The following is an 18,916-nucleotide window of genomic DNA, read 5'->3' on the forward strand; positions in this document are numbered from 1 at the left end:
CTTATGCTGATGTGCTTTGTCATTGAGTGTTGAACTGGATTACCTGTCATAGCAATAGCACTTTGATTATCACTGTAAATAGGTATTTTAGTAAATTCTAACCCATAGTCCAGTAACTGATTCTTCATCCAAAGAATCTGTGCACAACAGCTTCCTACAGCAATATATTCTTATTCTGCAGTTGATGTGGAAATTGATTTCTATTTCTTGCTAAACCAAGAAACCAATCTGCCTCCAAAAAATTGGCAGCTTCCAGTAGTGCTTTTCCTCTCTATTTTGCATCCTGCAAAATCTGCATCTGAGTAACCTATTAGCTTAAAATCTGATTCTCTAGGATACCACAATCCTAGATCAACTATACCCTTGAGGTACTTGAAAATTCTTTTCACAGCTATTAGATGAGGTTCTCTTGGATCAGCCTGAAACCTTGCACAAAGACAGGTATCATACATGATATCAGGTCTACTTGCAGTTAAATAGAGTAATGAGCCAATCATACCTCTGTAGTTAGTAATATCTACTGATGCTCCAGTATCTTTATCTAACTTGGTTGCAGTGGCCATGGGAGTGGATGCAATTGAACAGTCTTGCATTCCAAATTTCTTCAGTATATTTCTGGTATAGTTGGATTGATTTATGAAAGTACCTTCTTCATTTTGCTTGACTTGAAGTCCCAGAAAATAGCTAAGTTCTCCCATCATACTCATTTGATATCTTGACTGCATTAGTTTTGCAAACCTTTCACAAAGTTTGGCATTTGTAGAACCAAAGATGATATCATCAACATATATCTGTACCAAGAGTAAGTCCTTTCCATGGTTGAGGTAGAACAGTGTTTTATCAATTGTACCTCTGTGAAATCCACTTTCCAGATGGAATTGAGCTAAGGTCTCATACCATGCTCTTGGAGCTTGCTTAAGGCCATAAAGTGCTTTATCAAGTCTGTAGACATGATTAGGAAATTTTGGATCTACAAATCCTGGAGGTTGTTCAATATATACCTCTTCTTCCAATTCTCCATTGAGAAAAGCACTTTTCACATCCATTTGAAAGACTTTAAACTTCTTGTGAGCAGCATAAGCCAAGAAGATTCTTATGGCTTCCAATCTAGCAACTGGTGCAAATATTTCATCATAATCAATACCCTCCTGTTGAGGGTAACCTTTAGCAACCAGCCTTGCTTTGTTTCTTGTAATTATGCCATCACTGTCAGTTTTGTTTCTGAACACCCATTTTATGCCAATAATGGATCTGTTCTTTGGTCTTGGAACTAGAGTTTAGACTTTATTTCTTTCAAATTCATTTAACTCTTCCTGCATTGTTTGCACCCAATCAGCATCTTGAAGAGCTTCTTCTACTTTTTTTGGTTCAGTCTGAGATAGAAAGGAATGATAGAGACATTCATTTGATGTTGTTGTTCTAGTTCTGACACCTGCTTCAGGATCTCCAATTATTCAGTCAGGTGTATATGATTTGGTCCACTTCCTTGCAGATGGAAGTTGATTTCTAGAACTGGATCCTCCCCCATGATCCATGATGTCTCCATCAGCATTTTCTGATGCTCCCCCTGTAGTTATGCTCTCTGAGACTTCAGAAATTGAGTTGGATCCTTCAGTATTTGAAGAATCAGAGTTTCCAGAATTATCAGAATTTGGCTCATCAGAACTTGATGAATCAGAACTTGAGAAGCCAGTGACAGGTTTTGATACTTCTTGAGAGTTTTGAGTTGTGGTAGGATCTTCAGCTTGCTCCCCCTGAACAGGTGCATTTTCCCTTGGAGTAGTTACCACAGTTTCAATGACATGAAAATTATTTAACCCGTCAAAACTTACAGGATCAGGATTTAAGCCATCAGAATTTACATAATCAGAATTTAAATATTCATATTCAAATCTCGACTGATCATGATCATTGAAATCTTCAAGTCCAGTAATATTTTTATCATTAAAAGATACATTGATAGATTCCATGACAACCCTTGTTCTTAAATTGTAGACTCTGAAGGCTTTTGTGGAAAGTGGATATCCAACAAAAATTCCTTCATCAGCTTTTAGATCAAATTTTGACAGCTATTCAGGATGACTCTTAAGAACAAAAAACTTACATCCAAATACATGAAAGTATTTCAGATTTGGCTTCTTTGTCTTCACCATCTCATATGGTATTTTTCCATTCTTGTTTATGAGTGTAGCATTCTGTGTAAAACAAGCAGTCTGCACAGCTTCAGCCCAAAAGTAGGTTGGCAGCTTTGCTTCATCAAGCATAGTTCGTGCAGCTTCAATGAGAGTCCTGTTCTTTCTTTCTACAACTCCATTTTGCTGTGGAGTTCCAGGTGCAGAAAATTCCTGCTTAATTCCATGCTTTTTGCAGAACTCTTCCATGATTGAATTCTTGAACTCGGTGCCATTATCACTTCTTATTATTTTAACAGAATCTTTGACCAACTTATCCAGCTGTCTGACATGATCAGTTAGAGTAGATGCAGTTTCATTCTTCTTGTGCAAGAAAAACACCCAAGTGTATCTTGTGAACTCATCCACTATAACCATAGCATATTTCTTCTTTGCAATTGACATGACATTTACTGGACCAAATAGATCAACATGCAGTAAGTGATAAGGCTCAAGAAGTGAGGATGCAGTTTTTCTCTTGAATGAAGATTTTCTTTGTTTTGCCTTTTGACATGAATCACAAAGGCCATTAGGAGCAAATACTGATTTTGGCAGTCCTCTCACACGATCTTTCTTTACTAGCTCATTTACGTTATTGAAATTTAAATGAGAGAGTCTCTTGTGCCAATTCCAGTTTTCTTCAATTGATGCTCTACTCAACAGACAGATTGCAGAGCCATCAGAGTTTGTTGAAAATCTGGCTTCATAAATGTTACCATGCCTTTAACCTTTCAGAGCTACTTTTCCTGTAGAATTACTTACAACTTCACAGTGTTCTTCAAAGAAATCCACATGATAACCTCTGTCACAGATTTGACTCACACTTAGCAGATTGTGTTTAAGTCCTGAGACAAGAGCTACTGTTTCAGTGATGCCATTCCCAAGATTGATATTGTCATATCCCAGAGTTTTTCCCATGTTGCCATCTCCATAAGAAACTCATGGGCCAGCTTTCTCCACAAAGTCTGATAGCAGGGCTTTATTTCCAGTCATATGTCCTGAACATCCACTGTCCAGAACTAGGATTTTTTCCTGTTGCCCTGCAATCACAAAGACAACTATTGGTTAGTTTTAAGGATCCAGACTTACTTGGATCCTTTGGAATTTTTAAGTTTGTTAGCATTTGCAGCGGATTTAATTTCAGAATTTATGCTAACATGCTAATTATCAGACTTTGCATCAGAATTTACACTAGAAGGAATTACATTAGCTTTCTTCACAGAAGGTTTTATTTGATAATATTTATAGTACAAATTATGATATTCCTTACAAGTATAAATAGAATGCCATAAACTACCACAATGAAAATAAGGATTTTATGGTTTAAACCTAACAGACTGACTCTTAACTCCTGATTTAGGAGGTAAAGAGTTTATATCTTTATTTTTCCTGTAAAAAGAAGCAAGATGGTTAGAATTTCCACACTTGTAACATTTCTTTCTAGGAGCATTAGGAACATGCATATAATTATTGCTTTTATTCACACCTTCCTTTTCATTCCTATTTTTCCTAGCTTCCTTTACCTTGTTCACATTTCTAATCTCTTTCAGCTTATGCTTAAGCTGCTTCTTTGTCATTAAGCCTATGTTTACTTCAGCTGGTTAATCCTGCTTTAATTTGTCAGAAGTTGGCTTTTCTTTTACTTCTGTCTTAGAATTTTTCATCTTTTCAGAATCAGACATTACAGTTTTTGCTAAAAAATTAACAGGATTTACCTTTGGCTTAGTAGTCTATTTTTACAACAATTGGATCAATTTGCACAGTTCCTTTCTCACTTTTATCATCTCCATAACCTAAGCCCTCTTTCCAGTTTCCACTACTTAGTAAATTATGAGGTGTTCTGCCAGAGTTAGTCCAAGTTCTGATAATCTCTCTTTCCTTTTCTAAATCAATTTTTAGAGATTCATTCATTTTTAGCACTTCATCTCTAACATACAGAGCCTCATCTCTTTCTTTCTTAGTTTGATGAAGAAAAACTAACTCCTTTTCTAAATAGTCATTTCTGTTTCTAAGAGCAAGACTTTCAGATGTTAATCTTTCACATGTTAAAGTCTGATCTCTAAAACTAATGAACATTATTTTAAGATATAATCTCAACTCAGTAATATCATCAGTATGAAAAACAAAAGTTGTTTGAGGTACCTTCAATTCAGCAGCGTCAGTACTGCTATCAGCATTTGCCATCAAGGCATAGTTCTTCTCATCTTCAGAATCTGAATTGTATGTCCAGCTTTTCTTCTTTGTGACAAGTGCCTTGCCTTTATCACTTTTTCCTTTCTTGCAGTCAGGAGATATGTGGCCTCTTTCACCATAATTATAGCATTTGACATTTGAGTTATCTCCTCTGTCAGACTTTCCTCCTTTGCCTTCAGACTTTCTGAACCCTTTCTTATCAGAACTTCCACCTTTCCTGGAAAACTTATTTCCCTTTCTGAATCTCCTGTAGGCTATATTTGTGATACCCTTCACCATAAGAGCACACAGTTGCATCATCTCTGCATCAACATCAACTTCAGATAAAATTTCAGTTTCTGAATCATCATCATCAGAATTTGATGACTCTGAATCAGACTTTATGATGAGAGCCTTTACTTTGCCCCTTTTTGAGGCAACCACTTTAGGAGATTCTTCCTCGGCTTTAAGAGCAACTGTCCTTGACTTTCTTCCATGCCTCTTGCTCCTTTGATCCATCTCAAGTTCATGAGTCTTGAGCATACCATAAATTTCATCAAGAGTAGTTTCAGTAAGGTCATACTTGTCTCTTATGGTAGTAGACTTCAAATCCCAATTTTCAGGAAGAGCTAAAAGGAATTTTAGATTTAAATCTTCAAGATCATATTCCTTGTCCATCAGTGACAGATTATTCAAGAGTTTGGAAAACCTTTCATAAAAATCAGTTAATGCTCATCGACTTTTGAGTCAAAGTGCTCATACTCTTGAGTGAGTATAGTCCTCCTGTTCTTTTTGATTGCATTAGTTCCCTGGCATCTTGTCTCCAAAGCATCCCATATCTCCTTTGCAGTCTTGCATCCAATTACCTGTTTGACATGACATTATCAATGGCACTATGCAACAAATGCCTTACCCTTGCATCCTTGGCAATAGATGAGATATCTTCAGGTGTGTATTCACCTCTTTCCTTTGGTATGGTCTTTGCTGGTTGATCAGAAACTGCAACAGAGAGCTTGGTAGGCTTATATGGTCCTTCATTAATTCTGTCAAGGTATTCTGGATCTGTAGCTTCCAGAAATATAGCCATCTTCACTTTTCATATGGGATACTCAGAAGGTCTCAATATGGGAGCCCTAATAGTCACATATCGACTGTGGGTTTGAGTGTTTTGAGTTTCTTGAGTTTTGGTGGGCTTAGTTGGGGTTTGTGTTTCTTCAGACATGATTGTTATTTGGATCTTTAATGTATGTGTGTTAACAGAAAAGCTCTGATACCACTTGTTAGGTCACACAACACCATAGAAGGGGGTTGAATATAGTGTTTATACAATCAAATCGATTTCAACACAAGTATGTAACAACGATCAAGTATATTCAAATAAATTTTGTTACAATAGAACTGTTATTCTCTCTCAGTGATGAACAATATCACTAAGAGCTGCTAGGTTACAATGTATAATCTTCTCGATAATGATAACACATATAGTGTAAACCCTAAGCTGTGTTTATATAGTACACAGTTACAAGATATATTCTAATTGATATGGAATATAATTATGTCTCCTAAAATATATCAATCAGATATCTTCTACAAGTCTTCTAGTCCTCTAACTCTTCATGCATATCTTCTTTTGCTTTAGTCCGGATCTTCTCCTGTAAATCAGCCGCATTCCTTATCTGAAGTCTTCCCGCACTTAAGTCCTGATATATATCTTCTGACGCCTTAAGTTCTGATATTAAGTTCTGACTTCAGTAAGTTCTGATTTCAGTAAGTTCTGATTTCAGTAAGTCCTAATATGTCCTGTTGTTAAGTTCTGAAAACTAAATACAAATCAGATTAGACATGACATCTCAAATATATCTAACATTTGTTTTACTCAGTTTTGATCCGTTTTTGTCAGAGATTGTTTTCTGACAAGTGTTTCTGGAAATTATTTTTATTTTTTTTACTTTTATTATTTATAAATCAGTTTTTATTTATTTTATAAATTGATTAATTAATTATTTAATTAATTGATTTATATTATAAATAATTCTGAAATATTTTCTAAAAATCAGAATTATTTATTTATTATTTATTATTTATTTATAATTTATTAATTATTTAAAACTGATTAATTATTTTGATAATTAATCAAATTATTTTCAATAAATCATAATAAATTTATTTTAATTCCAAAAATTATGGAAAAATCATTTTTAATTCTGATTTTCCTAAATAACTATTTAAAAATATTTTTAAGGTCCAATAATTAATGATAATTATTTATATTGAATACTAAATTGATTTATCTGCACTTATTGAATAATAATTAAACCGTTTATCCGATTTAGCAAAACGAAAGCCCTTTGACTCTAGAAAAATGATATGTTTTCAATAAAAATAGTTTTTAATCATAATTTCTTTTAGAAGTGAGTCGACTTTCGATATTTATTTACTTATAATCCTTATTACGTATAAAGACGAGTCTAATAATCCCAAAAAATAGGAAACGAGCCAGATATTGTTGAGTTAAGCGAATAGCGAGTCGAATTCGATTCTAAAAATTATTTTAAACCTAGAATGACTATGTGACTTATGTGTTATGTGAATTATGTGGTTCATCGAGTCTTATTTGTTGATAATTCTTATACGAGTCAATAATACGCGTACGGGTAGACGATAAGGGCTATGTGAAGTCGGTTTGAGACGTGATTGATATGCGAGATGACTAAATAAGCATCTTTATTTGATAGAGACAAAACCAATGAGGCAGATCGAGCCGGTGATAGATGAAGGTGATATACTTGGAGTAGATCGCGTGAAAGGCAAATTTTTCCTCTATTCTAAATTCAGAATAGTGAATTACTTTCAGATTCTTATCGCAATTACACACTGATAATTCATGTTCACAAACTCTGATATACAACTATCATTCCTTTGTTCATATTTAATTTTAATTCCTGAATTCTCCTAATTCGCTGAACCCTCTATTCATATTCCAATAGTAATACATATATATATACCTATATCTTGATATATTCTGATGTTGAGATATATCAAAGCATACCGATTGTCTCGGTTGCTCCCCTATGGACTGGATGGTGACGATTGGGATCAGGTATGCACTTGATCCTAAGGACCGGGATATAATCGGATACTTGTGTTGGGCCTTAAGGCTTGGGTACCCGAATGGATCTATACTTTGAGGTATGAATTTGCACTGTATCATGGCTGATCAGCAGGATATAGGTGCGAACTTGTATCTAGTTTAGTTCGTTTGATATTCACGGATAATGGCCTTCGTTATTTTCTCGCGAGGGTATATCTTTATAGATGTAACCAAATTACCGATTCATTTAGCTTATTATAACACTGCTTATATGTTGAGGACTTGTTGAATAACTTATGGCTCACCCCTATTTTGTTGTTATTCACCTTATTGTTTTCAGTTAAGAAGGAAATTGAAACCTATCAGAACTCGAGTGGTAAAGAAACGAGTCAAGCTGTGGGACCCTCTCATACCAAAGGTGTTGATCCCGATCCAGGAAGAAAACTTTGAGTTGCCTGAGCAGGTGTAGTGTAGATAGCAATGTGTGTATGTAAACAAATAAAAAAAGTAGTTTAAAACTTGTTAGACAATGGTATGTAATAAACAGAGTTTTATGAGATTTTAAATTTGGATTGTAATAAAAGTAGAGTGTGGTTCTTGTTTTCATACTCCAATCTAAAAAGATCCTCGTTAGTATTAAAGGGGTTAGATGTATATATATATATGCTTAGTGGTTATACAGGTTGTACTGATTTGGTGATTAGCTAGTAACCCCCAAACTTATACCTCGGGTTTGGAGGGCGTTACAGGTTTGACATCAGAGTTGTAGGTTTGGTCCCTCAAAACAAGAACATTAGGATTAAGATAAGATAAGAAGATCACATAAGATATGAATAAGAGTGTTAGGGTTTAGACAAGTCTAGATTAGGAAGTATAAGTTCTGGGAATGTTAAGTGACCCTTTTCTTTTCTTATTGTATTATCAGATGGCATCATCAACATCATCCGAGAGGACTGTTACTGGGCCAGCTGCACCAGCTCTACCACCAGTGTCAACACAGATGTTTCCACCACTTCCACCACCACCACCACTACCCCAGGAGCTAGCACCATCAGCTCCAGAATAGATATCAGATCCCGTGGAGATGTTTGATCCTTTAGAGTTCTTTGAGCCGATGCTTCCACCTTCACTTCCGATAGAGTATCAGTTTATGGCAGAGATTGAGCCAGAGATTCCACCAGCACTATTACCTCCTTTGCCTGTATATGCTCCAGAGCCAGTGTGTTTCAGATGGGCCCGGTTGAGGGGATGGGTGAGCATGACGGGGGATTTTAGTTGGGTTTACCACAACAGGGTTCTACAGGGATACCTAGGGTTCAATCACAGGAGTCTGTGGGACAGGTTGCAGAGCCACATATGGTACTTGTTAGGGCGAAATCACGCACTAATATTCACGCAAGTATACGCGTTCGCAAGTAATATAGAATACTTTCTAGTTCGTTCCCTCAGAGACTCAGACTAAGTTATTGTCTAATTTAACTCACTCACCAATGTATGATTACTTCTCAATGTTAAGATAGTAACACTTAAAATTGTTGATTAAATATTAACTATAATTAACTACTTAATTAACCACTTAACTAACACTGCAATTTATCAATAATAAAACACTCATGAGATCACAACTTCATTATTACTTCCTTCTATAGCCATAGTTATTACCTTTAGCATGTGACAGTGATGATATTAATCGAATAACACAAAACTGATAAAAGCCAACTTTCATTGTACTAATACCATTCTACCAAACATCCACAATTAAGATAGAAATTGAATAGTCATCAATTATGTTGAGTTCCTATATGTCTACAGAAATTGACAACACAATGATTTAAGCACAAGTTATTCCTTTTGATTACATAGGGCAAATAAAACTGTTAGAGTTACCCACTAATCATGCACAACGTACATGAACCTATGCTAGCATGGCAAGTTCTAAATCTCAAGATCCACTGTCGCTTCACAAGAGATTAACACCCTATCTTATATGTTCGCGACGCACATAAGACGAATACGCACAACCAATACTAGATATCATGCAATCATCACACACTAAAGTATTAAACAATTAACTAAAGAATTCCATAATAAATCCGTTGCAACCCCATGATCACGATTAGCCCATAATAGAACTTATCGCCATCATGGGTTCATATGAAATCATGATAAACGAACACAAGAAAATAACAACTAAACTAATTATATTAAAACAGAGTACGTCACAAGAGTAAATAAGTCAAAGCAAGAAAACTAGCATCCAAAGTTACAACGAAACAAGAATCACAAGAATATATGCTTCCTCTTCGTTGCTGTGTGCTAAATCGGTCTTCTTCCTTATCTCCTTCGCTCCTTGCAAAACACAATCTAAAACATAATCCCCTCTTAATACTCTGTGAAAAACGTCTCAAATCTACTTATATAATAGTCCCATAAAACTCAGATTACATAGAAGTTGGAAGCCAAACAGAAGTAGAAGTCTAAAACAATATATTATTTTCCCCGACCCTGCGCGGCCGCTCAGCATTTCTGCGCGGGCGCGCAAGGCTGCTGCGCGGCCGCTCAGCATTGCTGCGCGGGCGCGCAGGACCCTACTGGAAAATTTCCAGGTTTGCTCCGTTTCTTCGCCGTAATCTTCCCGTTCTTTTCCTCTCGCAATGGTGAACACATGCCAAGGCTTATTCTTGATGATTCCTCCTCCAAAATGCAACTAATACCCTGAAATGCATAAACACTAGAAAAACGCATCAAATACACAAAATACTTGATTTCAAGACACCAATTTAAGCCATTTTAAGACGTTCTAAGTGGTATAAAATGCCACTTATCACACCCCCAAACTTAAATCGATGCTTGTCCTCAAGCGTCACAGACTCAAAAACCAATAAAAATATGCATGAATGCAATCTATATGAAAATGCAACGATCCCCCTTACTACAATTAACCAACCAAATTGTCACGTCTCAACGAATGTAGTTAGACACTAAAGATCAAAAAACTCATGCAAACGGACATACCGCCACAAACGTGGTGTGTGCAAATGCTTAACAGATATGCTTCGGAACTAGACCAATTACTATGACTAGACTTTCCTCAAGGCAATCCTACGATTATACAAAGAATAAAAATTCTAGGGACAAAGTGATATACAACACTACAAGAACTTTAGAGCTTACTACGGAATCGTGCTTTTTATTTACAACGCAAATGCTTATTTGACCGTGCAGTGAGTGAGGTCCACAAAAGACTTATACAATGGTATCTATGTAACGAGCGTTAGGTTAGCGGATCCCAGACTCTAAAAGCCTTAGGTCACTAGGCACAAAGTCCCCTAAGAACTTAATAACTCGAATACCAAAGAGCCCACTCTTGATCAATTACGCAAATTTTTTTTTTTTTTTTTTAACTCTGAGCAAGTGCGTTTCGCTCCATCTTGCTCAACCCTAGACTACTCACATAACATGCGAGCCGGCTACTAGCCATTTGACGCCTAGCCACAACTAGCAACAAATTCCATTTTTACTCCATTTTTTTTCTTTTTCATGCCTTTACCACTAAGAACCTATTATCAAATTCTAAGCATAATAAATAGATTATCCTCGAAAATAATCAGATCATAACAACAATCTAGTCCTTCAGCATTCTCTAAGACTTAGTGACAATACAAGTGCTTCTAGCATGCATATCAACCTACACAACTTAATATCACTTTAATGCTATCACTACACTCGCATCAATATCACAATTCAGTCGATAAATCATTGCAAAAGGGATCATGGTATATGCATGAGCTATATGATATGACAACAAATAAAGCTATATAAAAAAAACTATATGGCAAAAATTATGCAACTATATGAACTAACTATCATGAATATGCAACTATATGACACACACAAAATATTCCTTAACTACCACCCCCAAACTTAAAATCTTCACTGTCCCCAGTGAAGGTAGTAGAAAGGAACACAGGGTATACCTACTCGGAGTCATCATCATCATCACCCTCAGTGGGTGGAGTATCAGGCGGCGGGTATGCAGAGTCCTCACCAAAAACTGGCCACTGGATATCAGCTCCAAGGCCTCGAAAAGCAGTCCCTAACGCAAGGGTGAGCTCCTGAGCAAACCTGCTCTGCGTCTCATACATGGCATCCATCCGCCGTGAAAGCCTCCTATACTGGGCATCACCCATCCCAGCACCCTCCTGAGCTCTCGAAGAACTAGCCTCCCCACGCCCTGGCCTGGCCATAGTAGCACCTCGTGCTGGACGACCTCCTGGAAGACGATAACCCAGCCCATGCTCCTCAGGCTCACCACCGGTCCACTCCTGCATCCCATTCAGAGTGCCAGAATCTATAGGAGCTGCTGGCAACTGCAACTGCTCATGAGCCGGCCAGTTCACTCCTACTGCATGGCATAGCTTTGTAACCGTGGATGCATAAGGGATGTTCATATGCTTTGCTCCCCTCAAAAACTTCAGAATTCCTTGGTAGATAAACTCACCAAGGTCCACATAGTATTCCTCATTCAGAATTCCCCACAACAACTGTGCTCTCTCAACTGTGACCTCGTGTGCATGTGAAGAAGGCAAAATATTAGCACATATAAATGCGTTCCATGCACGGGCATACCTGTTCATGGCGATCGCCGGAAAGTGACGATACTCATTATTGGCTGGACTGCGGTTCCAAACTGTGCCCGGTCGACAGAGAGTCGCACAAATCAAATCCAAGTCAAAATCCTCAGCAGTCTTTTCATTCCAGTTCTCCTCCTCGGGCTTCCTCTCTCGCTGTCCAATCACTCGGCGAATCGCCGCAGGATGATAATCAACCGTCAGCCCCCGAACTACAGAAAACCCATTCTTTTCAGCCTTCGCGTTCGCGTAGAACTCGCGAACAACACTCATCGGTACTTCTTCGGGTGACTCACAAAAAGCTATCCACCCCTTCTCTGCAATCATGGGCAACAACTCACCATCCCTCCCTGATGATAAAAACCCCCTCTCCTTCAGAATCGGCTTCCCCAACAGCCTAGTGTACTCCTCCTCCGCGGCTCTGTCAGTTAACCGAGGCCTCGCAGCAGTACCCCTTGATGAATCAGCAGTAGGAACTGTGCTGCTACTGTCAATAGTGCGTGCTCTCTTGGGTGCCATTGATTTATGAATAAAAGTGTGTAAGAACTTATTTTTGATGTTTATGAGAGGGTTTAAGTGTAGAAAGTTGTGGGAGATATGTAGGATAGGTGTATGTATATATAGGGTGTGGAGTAGGTTAAATTAGATTAGGAGTGGGGTTGAGGGATAAAATCATGGGGTAATGGGAAAAGAATTCGTGGGTTTATGGGCTGTAATGGGTTTTTGTGTTTTTGTTTTTTTTTTTTTTTTTTTCTGAACTGTAAAAAAAATTTCTGGAACTCGACCCCTGCGCGGCCGCTCAGCATAGCTGCGCGGCCGCTCAGCATAGCTGCGCGGCCGCGCAGAGGGTCTCTGGAAAAAAAAATTTCCAGCCCCTATTTTCTGATTTTTTTGTGTTTTTGGATAGGTTATTAACTTCTAAGGGTTCCTGTAACAACAATTCATGGGTTGCCTCCCACGCAGCGCTTCTTTTTCGTCATTAGCTTGACGTTCCGTTCCTTTCTCACGTAGTCAACAAAATGGCACTAACCACCTCTCGGTTTGCCATGTCCCCATAGTAGTGCTTCAACCACTGACCGTTAACCTTGAATGCTTGGTCCAAATCATTCTCAAAAATTTCCACCGCTCCATGTGGAAACACAGTTTTGACAATAAAAGGTCCAGACCACCTTGATTTCAACTTCCCAGGAAAAAGTCGGAGCCGAGAGTTGAATAACAGAACTTGTTGCCCTGGCACAAACAACTTAGGATGTAGCTTCCTATCGTGCCACCTTTTCACCTTTTCCTTATACATTTTGTTATTCTCGTACGCTTGAAGTCGGAATTCATCAAGTTCATTAAGCTGAAGCATTCTTTTCTTACCAGCTGCATCTAAATCCAGGTTCAATTTCTTCAATGCCCAGTAGGCCTTATGCTCAAGCTCCGCCGGTAGATGACATCCCTTACCGTACACCAACTGAAACGGTGACATCCCAAGTGGAGTTTTGTATGCTGTTCTGTAAGCCCAAACAGCTTCATCGAGCTTTAAAGACCAATCCTTCCTTGATGGACAAACAACCTTCTCTAGAATGCGCTTTATCTCTCTGTTAGACACTTCCGCTTGACCATTTGTTTGCGGATGATAGGCAGTAGCTACTCGATGATTCACATTATAACGATGCATCATAGAAGTGAACTTACGGTTGCAAAAATGCGATCCTTCATCACTTATGATTACCCGAGGTGTTCCAAACCTTGTGAAAATTTGCTTATGAAGAAAATTTAGCACTGCCTTTGCATCATTTGTTGGTAAAGCTTTAACTTCGACCCATTTTGAGACATAATCGACTGCCAGCAAAATGTACTGATTATTGCAAGACGAGATAAAAGGCCCCATGAAATCGATTCCCCATACATCAAAGACCTTGACTTCAAGCATCACATTTAATGGCATCTCATCCTTCCTTGACAAATTTCCCACTCTTTGGCAACGATCACACCTTAAAACAAACTGATGAGCATCCTTGAACAAGGTGGGCCAGAAAAAACCTGCTTGCAGAATACGAGCTGCCATTTTCTCACCTCCATAGTGTCCACCATAAACTGTGGAATGGCAGTCTCGTAATATCCCCTCCGTCTCACAGAACGGGATACATCTCCTGATGATCTGGTCAGCTCCCTGTCTAAACAAATATGGTTCATCCCACATATACCACTTCACCTCATGCAGAAACTTCTTCTTTTGAACGGATGTCACATTGGGAGGCATTATATTGCTGACAAGATAGTTTACAATATCTGCAAACCATGGTTCTTCCTCCTGAATTGCAAACAACTGCTCATCCGAAAAAGATTCATTGATTAACGTCCTATCTTGTGAAGTAGAATCGGGATTCTCCAACCTAGAGAGATGGTCAGCTACTTGATTCTCGGTACCTTTTCTATCTTTGATCTCTAACTCAAATTCCTGAAGTAAAAGCACCCAACGAATGAGTCTCGGCTTCGAATCCTTCTTAGAAACCAGATAGCGAATAGCTGCATGATCAGTGAATACTGTCACTTTCGTACCAAGCAGATAAGATCGAAATTTCTCAAAGCCAAAGACTATAGCCAAAAGCTCCTTCTCAGTAGTGGTGTAGTTCAATTGGGCCCCATTTAAAGTCTTACTCGCATAGTAGACCACATGGAAGAGATTTTTCTTGCGCTGTCCCAGAACTGCACCTACCGCATAGTCACTCGCATCACACGTCATCTCAAACGGTTCTGTCCAATCTGGTGCTGTAATAACTGGCGCCGTGATCAAACTCTCCTTGAGAGTCTCGAATGCTGCCAAACATTCATCATCAAATTTGAAAGGCACATCTTTCTCAAGTACATTGCACAACGGCTTAGATATCTTTGAAAAGTCCTTGATGAATCGCCGATAAAAACCCGCATGACCGAGAAAACTACGGATTCCTTTCACTGAATTAGGTGGGGGAAGATTTTCAATGACTCCCACCTTGGCCTTGTCCACCTCCAGACCTTTGCTAGAGACCTTATGCCCAAGGATAATGCCTTCACGCACCATAAAATGACATTTCTCCCAATTAAGCACCAAATTAGTTTTCACGCATTTTTTGAGTACGGCGCGCAGATTATTCAAGCATTCATCATATGAGTGTCCAAAGACGGAGAAGTCATCCATGAACACTTCGACGTTATTTCCAATCATGTCAGAGAATATAGCCATCATACATCTCTGAAAGGTGGCCGGGGCACCACATAACCCAAACGAAACTCTACGAAAAGCAAATGTGCCAAATGGACAAGTGAAGGTAGTCTTTTCCTGATCCTCTGGTGCAATACAAATCTGATTATACCCGGAATACCCATCCAGAAGACAAAAATACTAATGTCCCGCCAATCTGTCAAGCATTTGATCAATGAATGGGAGAGGGAAGTGATCCTTTCTTGTGGCTTTGTTCAATTTTCTATAATCCATGCATACTCTCCATCCTGTAACTGTTCGAGTAGGGATGAGCTCATTCTTTTCATTTGCGACCACAGTGATACCTCCCTTCTTAGGAACACATTGTACAGGGCTCACCCACGAGCTGTCAGAAATAGGATAAATGATGCCTGCATCTAGCCATTTCAGAATTTCTTTCTTCACCACCTCCTTCATGATTGGGTTCAGTCTTCGCTGCTGTTCCACAGTTGGCTTACTACCTTCCTCTAACAGAATTTTATGCATACAATATGAGGGACTTATCCCCTTGATGTCTGCTATAGTCCATCCTATAGCCGATTTGAATTCTCTCAAAATCCTTAAGAGCTTGTCTTCCTCACTACATGAAAGGTCAGCTGAAATAATAACAGGTAACGTAGATGAATCACCTAAAAAGGCATACCTCAAGTGTTCAGGTAATGGTTTGAGCTCTAAGGTAGGCGCTTCCTCTATTGATGGTTTGAGCTTCCCTTCAGCGTTCTTGAGGTCAGAAGTACCAAGAGATTCAAATGGTATATCTAGCTTTCGCTTCCAGGGAGAAGCGTTCAGATATTGTAATTGCTCGTTGCTATCTTCATCATCACTGTCAAATTCCCCCACTAAGGCCTTTTCCAATGCATCAGACATTAGCATGTGATCGAGTTCCGAAGTAACCGCAGATCCAATCACATCCACTTTTAAGCACTCCTCATCTTCTGTAGGGAATTTCATTGCCTTGAATACGTTGAAGGTCACATCCTGATCTTGAACCCGCATAGTAAGTTCTCCTTTTTGCACATCTATCAAGGTACGGCCAGTTGCCAGGAAAGGCCTCCCCAAGATTATGGGAATCTTTTTATCTTCCTCAAAATCCAGAATAACAAAATCAGCAGGAAAGAAGAGCTTATCCACCTTGACGAGCACATCCTCAACTATGCCCCTTGGGTAAGTAATGGAACGGTCCGCCAATTGTAGCGACATGTATGTGGGTTTTGGATCAGGTAGGTCCAGCTTTTTAAAGATCGACAACGGCATCAGATTAATGCTTGCTCTCAAATCACAAAGGCACTTGTCAAAAGTTAGATTGCCAATGGTGCAAGGAATGGTGAAGCTTCCTGGATCTTTCAGTTTTGGTGGTAACTTTTATTGCAGAACCGCGCTGCATTCTTCCGTGAGAGCAACGGTTTCAAGGTCATCCAGTTTCACCTTCCTTGAAAGAATAGTCTTCATAAACTTCGCATAACTAGGCATTTGTTCCAGAGCCTCAGCGAAAGGTATATTGATGTGAAGTTTCTTGAACACCTCCAGAAACTTCCCGAACTGTCTATCCATCTTTTGTTGCTGCAATCTCTTAGGAAAAGGTGGTGGAGGATAGAGCTATTTCTCCCCTGTATTAGCCTCAGGCAGAGTGTGTTCAACAGTAGTCTTCCTTGGTTCCGCCGCTTTCTCCCTTTGCTTAGATTCTTCATCTCGAACTTCAGCTTCGACTTCTTTTGCCTTTTCAGCATCAGCTACTTTTTCAGACCTTAAGGTAATAGCCTTGACTTGCTCTTTAGCTTCCTTCCTGCCTGGTACTTCCGTGTCACTGGGAAGAGTGCCAGGTTGATGATTGAGCACTGCATTGGCTAATTGACCGATTTGATTTTCCAAGGTCTTGATAGAAACCGCCTGACTCTTGCACAACAGCTTAAGTTCCTCAAAATCAGCACTAGTAGGTGCAGCTGCACTTTCCTGTTGAGGATATGATTGTCTTGTAGCATACTGCTATGGTTGCTGGAATCCAGGTGGGTTAAACTGTTTACTCACTCCTTGCTGATATGGTGGCTGAATAGCATTCTGATTATTTCCCCAGCTGAAATTTGGATGATTTCTGTTGTTAGGATGATAGGTCGCTGGCACAGGCTGCTGTTGTCGCTGATAATTATTCACATACTGAACAGATTCATTGACAAGAGAACACTGATCCGTAGCATGAGAACCTGCACAAAGCTCACAAACCATAGCTATTTGATTAACTCCATACGTAGCCAAAGAATCAACCTTCATTGATAGCGCTTGGAGCTGGGCTGCAATAGGGGTGGCTGCATCAACTTCCAGAATACCTGCTACCTTGTCTGATGTCATCCTCTGAGTTGGGTTTTGATGCTCATTTGCAGCCATCGTCTCAATAAGATTGTACGCCTCAGTATAGCTTTTAGCCCATAAGGCGCCTCCAGCTGCTGCATCGAGCATGGGCCGAGATTGAGCCCCCAAACCATTATAAAAACCAGTGATTACCATCCAATCTGGCATTCCATGATGTGGACATTTTCTCAACATTTCCTTGTAGCGTTCCCAAGCCTCGCACATAGATTCTGTAGGTTGCTGCGCAAACTGAGTGAGAGCACTCCTCATAGCAGCAGTCTTTGCCATTGGATAAAACTTCACCAGAAACTTTTGCGCAAGATCTTGCCACGTAGTGATTGCCCCAGCTGGTTCAGAATGTAACCAGTCTTTAGCCTTATCCCTCAGTGAGAATGGGAAAAGCCTCAACTTGATAGCCTCATCAGTCACGCCATTATACTTAAAAGTGCTGTAGATCTCGACAAAATTCCTTATGTGCATGTTGGGGTCTTCAGTTGCCGCTCCTCCAAAAGAAACAGAATTCTGCACCATCTGTATAGTGCCCGGCTTGATTTCAAAGGTGTTAGCTTGAATAGCCGGATGAAGGATGCTTGACTGAATGTCATCAATTTTAGGCCGAGAAAAATCCATAAGAGCTGGATCAGCTTGAACAATATGATCTCCCATGTTTACTGGTTCTTTCTGCTCAGTTCCTGAATCCGAATCCTCAAAATCTAACTTCTCCGGTGTATCAAGAACTTCGTCTTTCTCCTCAGCTGTATCTAAGGTCCTCTTGCGAGCACGAGAACGAGTTTGCATAAACGCACTAAAGTACCTGAAACACAACCGAAAAGAGTAATTAACTACTACGTCCTAATCACTGAGTCCTAAGGACCAATGATGGTAAGTACATAAACTAAACAAATACGCCGAGTCCCCGGCAGCGGCGCCAAAAACTTGTTAGGGCGAAATCACGCACTAATATTCACGCAAGTATACGCGTTCGCAAGTAATATAGAATACTTTCTAGTTCGTTCCCTCAGAGACTCAGACTAAGTTATTGTCTAATTTAACTCACTCACCAATGTATGATTACTTCTCAATGTTAAGATAGTAACACTTAAAATTGTTGATTAAATATTAACTATAATTAACTACTTAATTAACCACTTAACTAACACTGCAATTTATCAATAATAAAACACTCATGAGATCACAACTTCATTATTACTTCCTTCTATAGCCATAGTTATTACCTTTAGCATGTGACAGTGATGATATTAATCGAATAACACAAAAC

At 39.0% G+C, this 18,916-nt stretch overlaps 1 non-coding gene across 1 annotated transcript; it reads left to right on the forward strand.

Annotated features, from left to right (window-relative positions):
* Positions 1 to 17,803: 17,803 nt before the first annotated feature.
* LOC141687925 (small nucleolar RNA R71) lies at positions 17,804 to 17,910 on the forward strand. Its single transcript, XR_012561403.1, has one exon. It is a non-coding gene; the product is annotated as a small nucleolar RNA R71 (small nucleolar RNA).
* The last annotated feature ends 1,006 nt before the right edge of the window (positions 17,911 to 18,916 follow it).

This window comes from Apium graveolens, chromosome 9 (genome assembly GCF_009905375.1).
Source record: "Apium graveolens cultivar Ventura chromosome 9, ASM990537v1, whole genome shotgun sequence".
In the NCBI taxonomy this organism is placed as follows: Eukaryota; Viridiplantae; Streptophyta; class Magnoliopsida; order Apiales; family Apiaceae; genus Apium; species Apium graveolens.